Source organism: Macrobrachium rosenbergii, chromosome 2, assembly GCF_040412425.1.
Source record: "Macrobrachium rosenbergii isolate ZJJX-2024 chromosome 2, ASM4041242v1, whole genome shotgun sequence".
In the NCBI taxonomy this organism is placed as follows: Eukaryota; Metazoa; Arthropoda; class Malacostraca; order Decapoda; family Palaemonidae; genus Macrobrachium; species Macrobrachium rosenbergii.
This window is the reverse complement of record NC_089742.1, coordinates 85572573-85585020: the sequence shown is the minus strand read 5'-3', so window position 1 is coordinate 85585020 and position 12448 is coordinate 85572573. Positions and strand designations below refer to the sequence as shown.

Genomic DNA, 12448 nt, shown 5'->3' with positions numbered 1-12448 from the left:
GACGCCATCTCTAGACCACTTCTCATCAACAAAGTTTACAACACCACACTACACAACAACACCAAACGCTGACTCGCCAATTACTTAACAGACAGACAAGCATTTGTACACTACAATGGTGAGTCATCCAAAATCAGAAACTTCCTGAAGAGCGTCCCACAAGGCTCCATCCTAAGCCCAACACTTTTTAACCTATTCATGCATGACATACCAACACCACCTAACAACATATACATCTCCTCATATGCAGACGATCTAACAATCATATCAATACATGCAGACAAAAACGTATGCTCCACACAAGTACAGACTTACATAACACAACTTGAAAACTGGCTCACACAAAACAGATTACAGGTAGCACCTAGAAATATGTGCTAAATGGTTATTTCACCGGATGACACAGGTCAAAGCCCAGAAAACAAATGTGAAAAAAATTTGTTCAAGAATAATTGTTCTCCATTAAAATATCCCATTTTCTCTAGTGTTACAGAAGACGGCTTATAATGATATAGGGATAACTGGCTTCAGGAATCCAGATATTCCTGATTGTTTCTAGTTTTGAGTCCAAAAATATTGTTCTTTTGCTGTTTCCTGAAAAACCTACTTTTTTTCAAAACTAAATGCTTAGATCTCCAAGAAGACTGAAACAAGACTTGTGTTTATTCAGTATTATTTGTAGAATAAGTGGTAAAAATTAGAAGCAACTCCCTTCAGTCATTAGTTAGAAAGAGTCATTTACTGTATAATGGGGCCTTATGGCTTCAGCGCTCCCCATAAATGCAGGTTTTAGGTAACATAAATCAAGATTATATTATAAATTTCAGGCCATATCTCTTGTATGATGAAATAGTTTTAGTGCAAAAATCAGCATTTTAACTGTCATAGTTTCATAGTTATTACAAAATAAGCAGTAATTTTTTTCTTTTGCTGTTTTCTCAAAACTTTCCTTTTTCAAAACTAAATGCTTAGATCTCCAAGAAGACTAAACCAAAGTCAATGAAACTTTTATAGCATGTAGTATAACTATATCTGTAATCACAAGAGGGGAAAATTATTTTTGAGTGCAACTTTTTTCGTCATATTTTTGAAAAGTTTCAAAATTTTTTTCAACTGCAAAATTTATATTAGTTGTATAAGTGGTAAAAATTTGAAGCGAAGCCCTTCAGTCATAAGGTAGCAACAAGCATTTACTTTATAATGGGGCCTTATGGTGTCAGCGGCCCCCTTAAGTGTTCAGTAACAATAGTGTAAGTAAACCCCCCGTATTCGTGGTCTCATGATTTGCGGACTCCCCTATTCGCAGATTTCTCTGTGGAACATATATACACATTATTCATGGAAAATTCGCCCATCTGTGGTATTTTTCACTGAGAAATATTCACTAATTACTGTATTTTCATATTGTTTTCATGACTAAATGCACTTTTTGTGATAAAAATGTTCAAATACTCACTACCCAGGTAGTGCTCGAGTTCTGATAACGCGCCTTACGATAGTTCGATTTTGCAATGGGGTAATCAGTAACTACTGATACGACAGTATTATAAAATATTTTTAAAATTTGCGAGGGTACAGGCAGCAGTGTACAATCAGGCAGCAAGAGAGACCAAATTACAATAGACCAACTTCTTTTCCTCCATCTCTTTATCCCATCTAGTTAAAAAGGTAAAAGAGAATAATAAAAGCATTGCTAGTAACTTTATACTCTTGCGTAAATGCAAACAGCCATAAACAACCGAACAAGAAACTGATGTTTTGCTTATAACCAAATTCGATAACAACGGCTGTTTTGCTTGTATTTCAACCATCGCACGGTAGTAAACAATTACCGTAGTTATGCAACAGCTGCTTTGCATGTATTTCAACCACCGTACGGTAATAAACAATTACCATAGTTAGAGTACAAATAACGTTAAGTAGAATAGGACTGATATATTTTTACATTATGCCCATATTCGGTATGGATAAACGATAGGCAAGAAAATATACTGCTAAATTTATGCTGCAAGTTGTAGCTGAAGCTGAGAAAACAACATTCAAGCTGCTAATGACCATAAATTATTGTGCATCGGCAACATGGATGAAACTTGACCGTAATTAAAACTGGAGAGAAAGTATTTTAATCAAAACTACTAGGCATGAACACATCACTGCTATTTTTACACCGATGAACGATTATTACGTAAAGCTCGTATTATGATGAAATCAAATGAAAATAGCAAATGGAATCTTGATCTTTTTTTTTTTTTTTTACACAAAACAAACATACCCCCCAAACAGCCAACATCATCTATTAATGAAAAAAGTAGCAAAATTAATTTTACAGCAAGACATATTTTGGTTATATTTTGACTTAAAAACAATGTATGACGAAAAATAACCTTGCCCCATATAAATAAAGTATCTAGAGATTCATTTACGCTAACTAAAGCAAGAAAAGCGCTCTGAACTGAGTTAAATATGGCGAAATAAACTTACTGCGTAACTGATTTCCAAACCAAAACATTGATCGGTATGATCGCGATTTATAATACAAGAGAATATATACAATATTATTGGATACAGTGAAGTAAAACATAACATTTTAAAAGATCCATGGAAAAGATGCATATTCGTTATGTTGTTGTTTGTATACCTTAGTATGTGAATATAGAGTACAGTATAATGTAGGCTAGGCAACCTTATATGTATAAGATATACCATAGTGTAGGCTAAGTTAATTCTTGTTTGTTATTCAATTTCTCTTTGTACTGAATTACCATAAGTCACTCTGCATGAACCTCCAGAATAGATGATATTTATAATTACTAAGCCGTGTATGTATAGAGTATACTTTATAGTGTAGGCTAGGCTACCATATATGTACAGTATACATGGTACTGAATACCCTAGTGTAGGCTAGGCTATATTTGAGATATGTTTTTTCCAACAAAGTAGGATAGTACCTGTATAAGCATTTTTAGAGTTTTTTCTTTTGTGTTTGAACTATCAAAATAGGCAGTTCTAAGTGTTTTTAGAAGTATTCGCGGATTTTAGCTATTCACGGGAGGGGTACGCATCCCCGCGAACTGGGGGTTTACATAAAGGGATTTTGACAAAGGAAAAATCTATTTCTGAGGAGGCCCCGTGTCACCCGGTGAAATTCCATACTAACAGAATTTCTAGGTATAAATATTGCTAAGTATACCAAAAAAAAACAGGAATGCTGAGTTACTACCCCAGATCGGCGTCTTCTTTATCGAAACGCGTTGGTATTTTAAGGGTGAGTGAAAGAATCACAACCACAGAGCCACACTCGATAGACATCCCCATGTCAAAACCCCTCAGAAGAGCGGAGAGCCGCACCAGCTCCCACACTCACCCCCCCGCCAGCGGCGACTCCAGCGCCACCTACACCCATTCCAGACTAGCACCACCCCCAGGCTTGGCATGTCCAAGTAGGGGAAACCAACTCCTGGGAGGGTCACCGGGTGACACAGGGCCTCCCTCAGAAATAGATTTTTCCTTTGTCAAAATCCCTTTTCTGAGCTCGGCCCCGTGTCACCCGGTGAAATAGTGAGAGAGAATCATGCCAAGACTGCAAAGCTACAAAGGAAAACAAAAGGTGATCATGAACAAAAACACACGCTATGAAAAAATAGATTTAATTATGATATCTCATCAATGCAAAACAGATCATCAAAATGTGAGGTACATGAAGCAAAATAAAAACAGCTCAAGTACCTCTAGGCTAAATTTAAATACACAGCACATCAAAACACAATCACCAAGACAAATAATAATAATGGCAATACTATCATCAATTATGAGGAGCAAGGCAGTGAGGCATGATTGATCCAGGAGAACAGGCAGAGAAATAAATGAGGCAGGCGGGCGGGGGGAAAAGGATAAGGGTTAAGGATAATTAAGGTGGGGAAATGACACTCCCCACAGCCACTGTAGAAAATTTCAGGGCTTCGAGTGATTTTAGATAGTGGCGTTTAAACACTAGAGGTGATTTCCATCCCGTATACTTGGTAAGTTCAGCAAAATCCATATTATGAAAATAATTGGTAGAGGTAGCTACCGCATGGATATCATGAACCTTAGGGACTGAATCCGGGTTGGCTTGTTTAATAAAATACAGAATTTGCTGTCTTATAGCGTTCAACGAAAGAGTTCCACCTTTTCCCTTATAAAAGAGGACCCGACTTACACTGTGGAGTTCTTTGTAGGTAAGACTTTAAGGTATAGACTGGACATAAGGACTGGTTCTGTGGAAGAGGCACCACCTTCCAGGGGACCACCTGTCCTGAGGGTCTTCATTTTTAGCTAGGAACCTATGATCAGTGGAAAGGAGGACTTCTCCGGATGGGAGGAAATCAGTATGATCATCACCTCTAGCGAGAGCCGATAGCTCTGAAATTCTGGCACCTGAAGCCAAGCTAATCAGAAACAAGGTCTTCCTTAACAGATCCAAATAAGAGCATTGTGAGTTATTAATATCAGAGGCTAATTTCAGAACATCGTTGAGGAACCAGGTAACAGAATGTGGGCGTGTTACCGGCCTCAAACGAGCGCATGCTCTAGGGATGGATGAAAAGTATGAATCTGTAAGGTCAATTTTAAAACCATACAAAAATACCTTCTTTAAGGCTGATTTAGCTGTAGTAATAGTGGCCGGGGCTAGGCCTTTTTCAAACAATGATCTAAAGAAAGTAACCGCTAGGTTAGTACTGTAGTCATAGTTTGAGCTTCAGATGCCTTCAAAAAGGATGCTAATTTTTTGACTGCTGAATCATATTGCCTGAGCGTAGAATCCCTCTTATCAGATTCTAGAAACAGAGTGTTAACGGGATCAATGTTTGCTCCATTTTTTGCAGCAAACTTTATAAAGTCCATAAAGCCAGGGCATTCTGAATTTTTAAGGAAGCTGACACAGTCTTGGTTTGTACTACTTGGGTCAGTCTGGGTTTGGGTATCTGATGACACCGCAACTTGAGCTCCTGAAGCAGAGGGAACCAGTTGCTCTTCGGCCAGTAGGGAGCTACCAGAGCTAGTTGGCCCTTGAATGACCTGAGTTTGTGCAGTACTTTCAACAACATATTTATTGGGGGAAACAAGTAGATCCTCTCCCAATTGTTCCAATCTATGGTCATCGCGTCCGTGGCGAAGGCATGGGGGTCCAGGTTGGGAGCCACATAACAGGGAAGCTTGTGATTGCTCTCCGTAGCGAACAGATCCACTTGGAGTCCCGGAATCCGGCGGCAAATCCAATTGAACGATTCTCCGTCCAGAGACCACTCCGTCTCCAACGGAGTAGTCCTGGACAGGGAATCCGCCACCACGTTCCGCACCCCGGCTAGGTGGGTGGCTGACAGATGCCAGCCGTGCTTGTTCGCCAGTGAGAAGATAGCTATCATCACCTGATTTACGTGACCTGACTTGGAGCCGCCCCTGTTGATGCAATGAACCACCACGGCGCTGTCCAACACCAGCCTGATGTGAATCCGGCTGGCGGGGCGGAGTTTCTTTAGGGTTAGAAACACTGCCATAGCTTCCAAGGTGTTTATATGGAACTGTTGAAATATTGTAGACCATGTCCCCTGTACTTTTTGTTTTGATGAGTACCCTCCCCAGCCGTTTAATGAAGCGTCTGTGTGGATTACCAGAGCTGGAGGGGGAAATTGAAGTGGGACCGACTTCGACAGGCCCTTGACTGTGGACCATGGCCGAAGCCTTGTCTTCAAGATCCGCGGAATTGAAGAGACCCTGTCTCTGAGCTTGACATTGGCTTGTCTCCGCCACACTCTGTTTATGTCTTTTAATTTCGCTTTTAAGAGCAGGTCTGTCACTGAAGGGAGCCTAGAATTCTGTCTTGAGACCGGCGGGATGCTGCTTTGTCCTTCAAAAATTTCCTGGTAGCGGCGGCTACCTCCTTCCGCTTGGACGGCGGGAGGGATAGTCTGTACGAGGACAGGTCCCACTGGAGACCCAGCCACTGAAACCGGGACTCCGGAGTCAGGCGGGACTTCTCCCTGTTCAACTGAAAACCTAACGATTCCAGGAACTTGATCACTATGGCTGTAGCCTTCCGGCACTCTTGTACTGTTGGAGCCCAGATTATCCAATCGTCCAGGTATGCTGCCAAGGAGATCCCCCGGGACCGAAGCTGCTGAACAACTGTTTCCGCCAGCTTTGTAAAAATCCTGGGGGCTATATTGAGACCGAAAGGCATGACCTTGAAGGAGTAGGCTTGTTTCCCGAGTCTGAAACCCAGGAAGGGAGATCTGAAAGATCGATAGAGGTGGTGATGGCTCCACGCGGCAGTAGAGTGCGTACTTGAGCCACCATAAGCATGCGAAACTTGTCGCATTTTATGTAAAGATTCAGACGCGAGAGATCTAGAATCACTCTTTGCTGACCGGAATCTTTCTTTGGGACAGTGAACAGCCTGCCTTGAAATTTGAGGTGCCTTACTTTCTTTATTGCTTTCTTGTTGAGAAGCTCCGTCACAAAGTCCTGTAGGGCTTTGGAGGGGGTTGGTAAAATCTGGTCAGGGGAGGGGATCCTTGACCAGCTCCAACCCAGACCTTTGGACACAATGCTGTGTGCCCAAGGACTGAAGGACCACTGGTCTCTGAACCAGTAAAGGCGACCACCTACCTGACTGGTCTCAGTGGGAGGAAGCAGGTTTGTTTCCTCTACCACGGCCAGTTTTTCCCTGAGAGGCAGATCCAGCCTTTACCTCTGTATGGGGCTCGACCTCTACCCCCTTGCGTTCCTATTAAGGCCGTGAAAGACCCCGGCCCTCATAGGTAGGGTTGTACGCTGGCGAGGAGACGACGAGGGTGCAGCAAGGGATTGGGCTGGTTGAACCAGCACGTACTGTTGGGGTTGAGCCTTTGAGGTGGAGGGTTGGCCCACCGCCGAGACTGGGACTGCCTGAACCACCGTCTGGTGTTGAGGTCTTCTGTGCCTTCTGAAACGTTTCCCAGACTTAGTCTGGGAGTTGCCAGATTCGGGGTCTTTCCGCTTGAAGGAGGAGATACCCCAACGGGAGCGCAGGCTCTGGTTGGCCCTGGTTGCTTCACTCAGGACACTGAGACTTCGTCTTCTGGGAAGAGGTTGTCCCCCAGATAGAACTCTTCATGAGCTTGTTAGGCTCATGACGAATGGTGGCATCTGCAAAGATGAATTTGCGGCAGTCCAACTTTGCCACCATAAAGTCGTACAGGTCTGACTGAAACCCTGGCAACAGGGATTTAGCCAGAACCTGAAACAGAGGCTCCTCTGCACAGGAGACGGCGGTCGCTTCCGTCAAGCACAGCGAGTTTAGGGACTGGCCCAGCCGACACCGTGCCTCAAACTCCGCCTTCAGGAGAGCTTCCGGGAGCTTAGGAAGCTGCTCACTGAACTGAGAAGACGAGCAATCAGCGCCCAATTTACCTACTGTAAATGTGGACGGGCGTCCCTTCCAGAACTCCTCACCTCCTGGGAAGACCAGAGATGTAGAGTCTGTCTCCTTAGTTGAGGCAAAGGTTTGCCTTGAAGCATGCCTGAGCAGTTGCCAAAGCAACTTTGTTCAGGCAGGGAGTGGGCAACTTATCACCCAAAGAAAACATGGTATAGTTGCCCTTGAAGGGGGTCAACTTGGTATTGTCTGCCCGCCACTCAGAGAGAGTGCGCAAGAGAGCAGATTGTGCTTGGTCCCTAGGGAAGATCACCGTCTCCTTAGGGACCTTGTCTGAGCGTATCCAGGCTTCCTCCGTCAGCCTAATGAAGCCTGGATAGGGGGGCAAGAGATCAGGTGGGAAGAACTCCAGTTCCTCCAGACGCCTAGTACCAAGACCCTCAATGGTCAAGGTGTCCTTGTGCCGGATAGCACGAAGAGCAAAACGCCACGGGTTCCCTACATCGAAAGGAGGGAGGAGGTCAGCAGTGTCCGGGATCTCGTACTGCGGACCAGCCCCGCCTGAGCGAGCCATATCCGCCAGCAGAGTCTCCTGACTTTGAAGCCTTTCCGTAATCCTGGAAAGCTTAGCCTCAACGTCCGTAAAGATTCTCTCCAGCAACATCCCTGCAAACGCCTCAGGGTCAAAGGCAGGCTGGCGAGGAGGGCTCCTTTGCCCGAGGTACTCGGTTTGCTCCCGGAGGCCACAGGTTCAGCAACCTTGGCCTTCGACGGGGGAAAGGGAGATGCCTTACGGGAAGACGAGGACTTGTAGCCCTTCGCCTTCCACGACGTCTTCAACTTCAGCTTGGGGACAGCAGATGGAGCCCTGTCCCTCAAGATAGAAGACTTGCCAAAACCTGAAAATGATGATACAGAGGAAGATGGGGAATCAAAAAGGGTGCCTGCCCCCGCTGCCTCACTTACCTCTCTACCTACCCCCTGGTCCAGCTCCGTGTTCATTGGCTCCAGGTCCAAATCTAAGGCGGCGACGTCCTCCGAAACCTCCGCGTACAGGGGGTCCTCTTGAGGTGGCTGGGTTGCGGCCCGGATCTGCTCGATGATGGGCGTGGCCAGATCCGCAGGTACGGCCGCATCGAGCCGGGCGCCGGGGTAAAGCAGGTCCCTCAACCTCCCGTCGAGGACGTAAGGCTTCCCCGACGGCACGTTCCTCCCGAACCCAGCCACCCAGGCGCGGAGATACTCTAGGGCCTCCTTCTTGGAGGACTCGTCAGCCTGAAAGAGAGTAGGGAATCAGGGCTAACATATTGTAACATAAAAGAGCCATGACATACAATATGACCACATATCAGACTGAAACTAACGTGAAGAACGAAAGTCAATAGCTTACCGACTCGTCCTGGATGCTTCCGCTGCACAGAGCGAAGCAAACCTCACACCGTCAGGATGCCAGACGATAAGGTCATCAAACCGGACCGCACAGCCAGCGTGGGTCCGGCACACCACATGCCCGTAAGGTTGATGGAGGGTGGCGGTGCATCCTGGCTCCTCACAACGCACAGTCTGTAAGTGTGAAAAGTACATGAACCTACCACTCTAAGAAACTTAAACTAAGCAGGCACAGGTATTTTCAAACCATGCTACCGGAGTACTCCGGCGGAAAGAAAAACCCCCGTCAGAGACGGGCCTACCCAAACAAGTAACTTAAATATAGTGGTAAGCAAGAAGCTCTCCGACCACCGGAATACTCCGGCGGAATGATAGAGCTGAGTCAACAGGGCCTTACCACAAGGGATGCCTGGAATAAAATGGCAGGACCCAAGGGTAGGATCACCGGACTCTGATAATAGAAACAACATTATGTCCAACGGCGGAGTGAACCGCCAGGAACAAAATAAATGTATAAACATATATAAAATACAGAGAATGGTAACGTAACTGGTTAACAATTCAAAAATTCCACATACTCCGGAGTCCGGAACCACCCCCTCCGGAGATCCCAAGACTCAACCGCTAGAGAACAATAGTAGGGTGAGGCTATCAAACACCACAGGACCACAAGGGCCGGAGTAAGCGCCAGTCAACCCAACTAAAGTATCTCGAACGACAAGCGAACGCGGAAAAAGGTTGAGAACAAATAACCTTAAGAATGTTCGAAACCTGCTCGATCCTAGGAGAGCGGGTTAACGAGACACTGAGCCAAACAAAAAGCCATCGGGGACTTGCCCTGGGAGGGAGCGAATCCCTCCACCACAACTCGGAGTGAACACCAGCTGACGTCACCCGCACGAGAAGATGACAAAGAGCTTGACCTACGGTAGGTGGGGGGGGGGGAGGAAAGGGTTGGAGGGGTAGGGATGGGAGTAGGCCAGAGCAAGTGAAAACAGGAGACTGGGGAAGATTTCTTCACCCGCTCGACTGCAGACACACACCACGCCAAGTAAATTAATACCAGCAGTGGAAGGTCATAGCCTACTCCGAATAAGGGGAAGGAAGGGATAGCGACCTAAGGCCTCAACGCGCTCGCCCCGCACCTAGGCGTAGCCTAGGCTAACACCCGCACCTAGGCGTAGCCTAGGCTAACAGGAGGGAATAAGGGAAGGGAGGAATGAGGAAACAACAGAGAGAGAAATTCCCCTGCTGAAAACCAACCAGAGCCGAACGAAAGGGGGGGATGCTATAATAGCAGAGAGGAGACACACCCACAGAAAAAGCCTCTACCCCTCCGTAAAGAAGGGGGAGGACAATGGGGTCTCACTCTACAACCCAAACAACGGCCAGTGGAAGGAACAACAACAGAAATTCTCTCTACCTGCTGATCCCCTCCTCACACCTAACCTAACTCAGGGTGAAAGGGAGAGCGGGAGGCCAAAGGATGCAAAATACAAGCCTAACGTGACATAGGCAGGCTAGGGAACTCCACACAACCTGAAGTAACCAGATAAAAATAAATCACCATCACTAAGAATAATATATATACATAAAACAATAATTTAATCTTGTGCTTGTGCAAGGCGCATAGCCTAACCGAGAGGAGCGACAGGGAGTAAACAATAAAACCGTACCTGATGCTCCACCGTAGAACATAATCAAAGCAATAAAACACCTGATTAAAAGCACCAGCACATCACAATATAATAATAATTATAGCTAAAACTGTCAAAGGGGAAAACATCCTGGGGAGAAACCTAAGCGGGAAAATGACGGGAACCCTAATGAAGGAACCCCAATATGCGGTTCAACAAAATTAACATAGAGAAACACCGAAACAACCCGCCCAGGAAACGCCATCAGGATGAATCCTAGGGGGATAACGATAAGTAACGTAAACGACAAAGAGAAGCCCCAAACAGAACAAGCTGGATGGGCGAATCTCACGGTCGACATGGCTGACTGGGCGGCCACAAGGCCATACCAACAACCACGTATAATATGAATATACGGGCTGAAACAGCCAAACTTAACATAAAAACCCCACAATAAGATGGTACTTAACTTGGTGACAGTAAAGCTGCTCGACGACATGCTGAGAAAAAGGCAAAATTAGCCAAAAGCACAAGCACACAGAAACACAAATCGTGAAGATCACGTGCTAGAAATGGAATGAGTGTAGGTGGCGCTGGAGTCGCCGCTTGGCGGGCGGGTGAGTGTGGGAGCTGGTATGGCTCTCCGCTCTTCTGAGGGGTTTTGACATGGGGATGTCTATCGAGTGTGGCTCTGTGGTTGTGATTCTTTCACTCACCCTTGGTAATACCGACGTCTTCGATATAGAAGACGCTCGATCTGGGGGTAGTAACTCCAGCATTCCTGAAAGCTTTTTTCTCTGGTATACTTAGCAATATTTATACCTAGAAATTCGTGTTAGTATGGAATTTCACCGGATGACACGGGGCCGAGCTCAGAAAAGAAAGTCTAAAATCTGCTGATGGTCTGTAGGGATAATGTGGTCACATTGTGAGTTCAAGTAACTTTTAGTCTCTAGTTCAGATTAATAATTTCTTTGAAGATTTTGAGGATATTTTCTGTGAAGAGAGATTATGGGGTTGTTTTCCTTTCTCAGAATCCAATGACCTTGCTGCTGTACACCTTGATATTCCATAGACTCATGTGAAACAGTGGCAGTGGTTAAACCTTCTAGTAACTGTGTTTTAGGAAGATTCCCAGTTTCAACAATTTCTTCATCACCAGAAACCTCACTGGTAATTTTCACCACCGAGTGAAGAAATATGCCATACAGTAATATATTTCTCTCTCATTGCAATGACATTGTCATCCTGTTTGTCTTTGTCATCTGAACCTTTCCTCATCTGATTGCAAGCTGTCTAGCATACATCAATTTCATATCCATCCATTCAAGCTTTTGGAAGCTGAATATGTAAATATATACAGTAACCATGTAGTAAGTGCATAGTAATAGTGTATATAGATATATTTATATATAAAAGTAATCCTCCAGTTATCCAGATCGCCATTATCCAAAACCTGACATTGTCCAACACACCCAGACTAGGGATGAATGCCCCAAAGATGTCTCTGATGGTTGTCAATGCTGCATGGCCTCAGGAAAATGTTGGTATCACTGCTTACACTCAAACAGACTTAGAAAGGCTTCTGGGGAGGGGGAAGGCCTGGAGAAGTTTCCGAGGGTGGGGGGTTGAATTAGATGGCTGGGCACAATGGGAGAGGAGGGCCAATAAGGCTGTGTAGAGAAGGGGTTGTTTTGGAAAGTGGCTAGAGCTATGGAGCATTTTCCCCGGCTGGGAGGGGTGGGTATGCAGTGTTGGATGGGTGAAGAGGGCTAGGTAGATGTCTGACTGGATACAGCTTGTTTTGTTTTATGTTGTTAGGCTTATGACTTTATTAATATTTTACATTAATCACATTTATATTTTTACTGTATTTTCTCATTTTTCATTTTTGCAACCCAAAAGATAAATGCTGGAGAGAGAGAGAGAGAGAGAGAGAGAGAGAGAGAGAGAGAGAGAGAGAGAGAGAGAGAGAGAGAGAGAGAGAGAGAAATATCAACAGCGTTAAAATATTCTGATGTGTACT

At 45.1% G+C, this 12448-nt stretch overlaps 1 protein-coding gene across 6 annotated transcripts in view; it reads left to right on the top strand.

Annotated features, from left to right (window-relative positions):
- The window catches only part of LOC136848877 (BTB/POZ domain-containing protein 6-B-like), a 309776-nt gene that overhangs the window by 271753 nt on the left and 25575 nt on the right, over positions 1-12448 (top strand). The gene's annotated exons all lie outside the window — the stretch shown is intronic.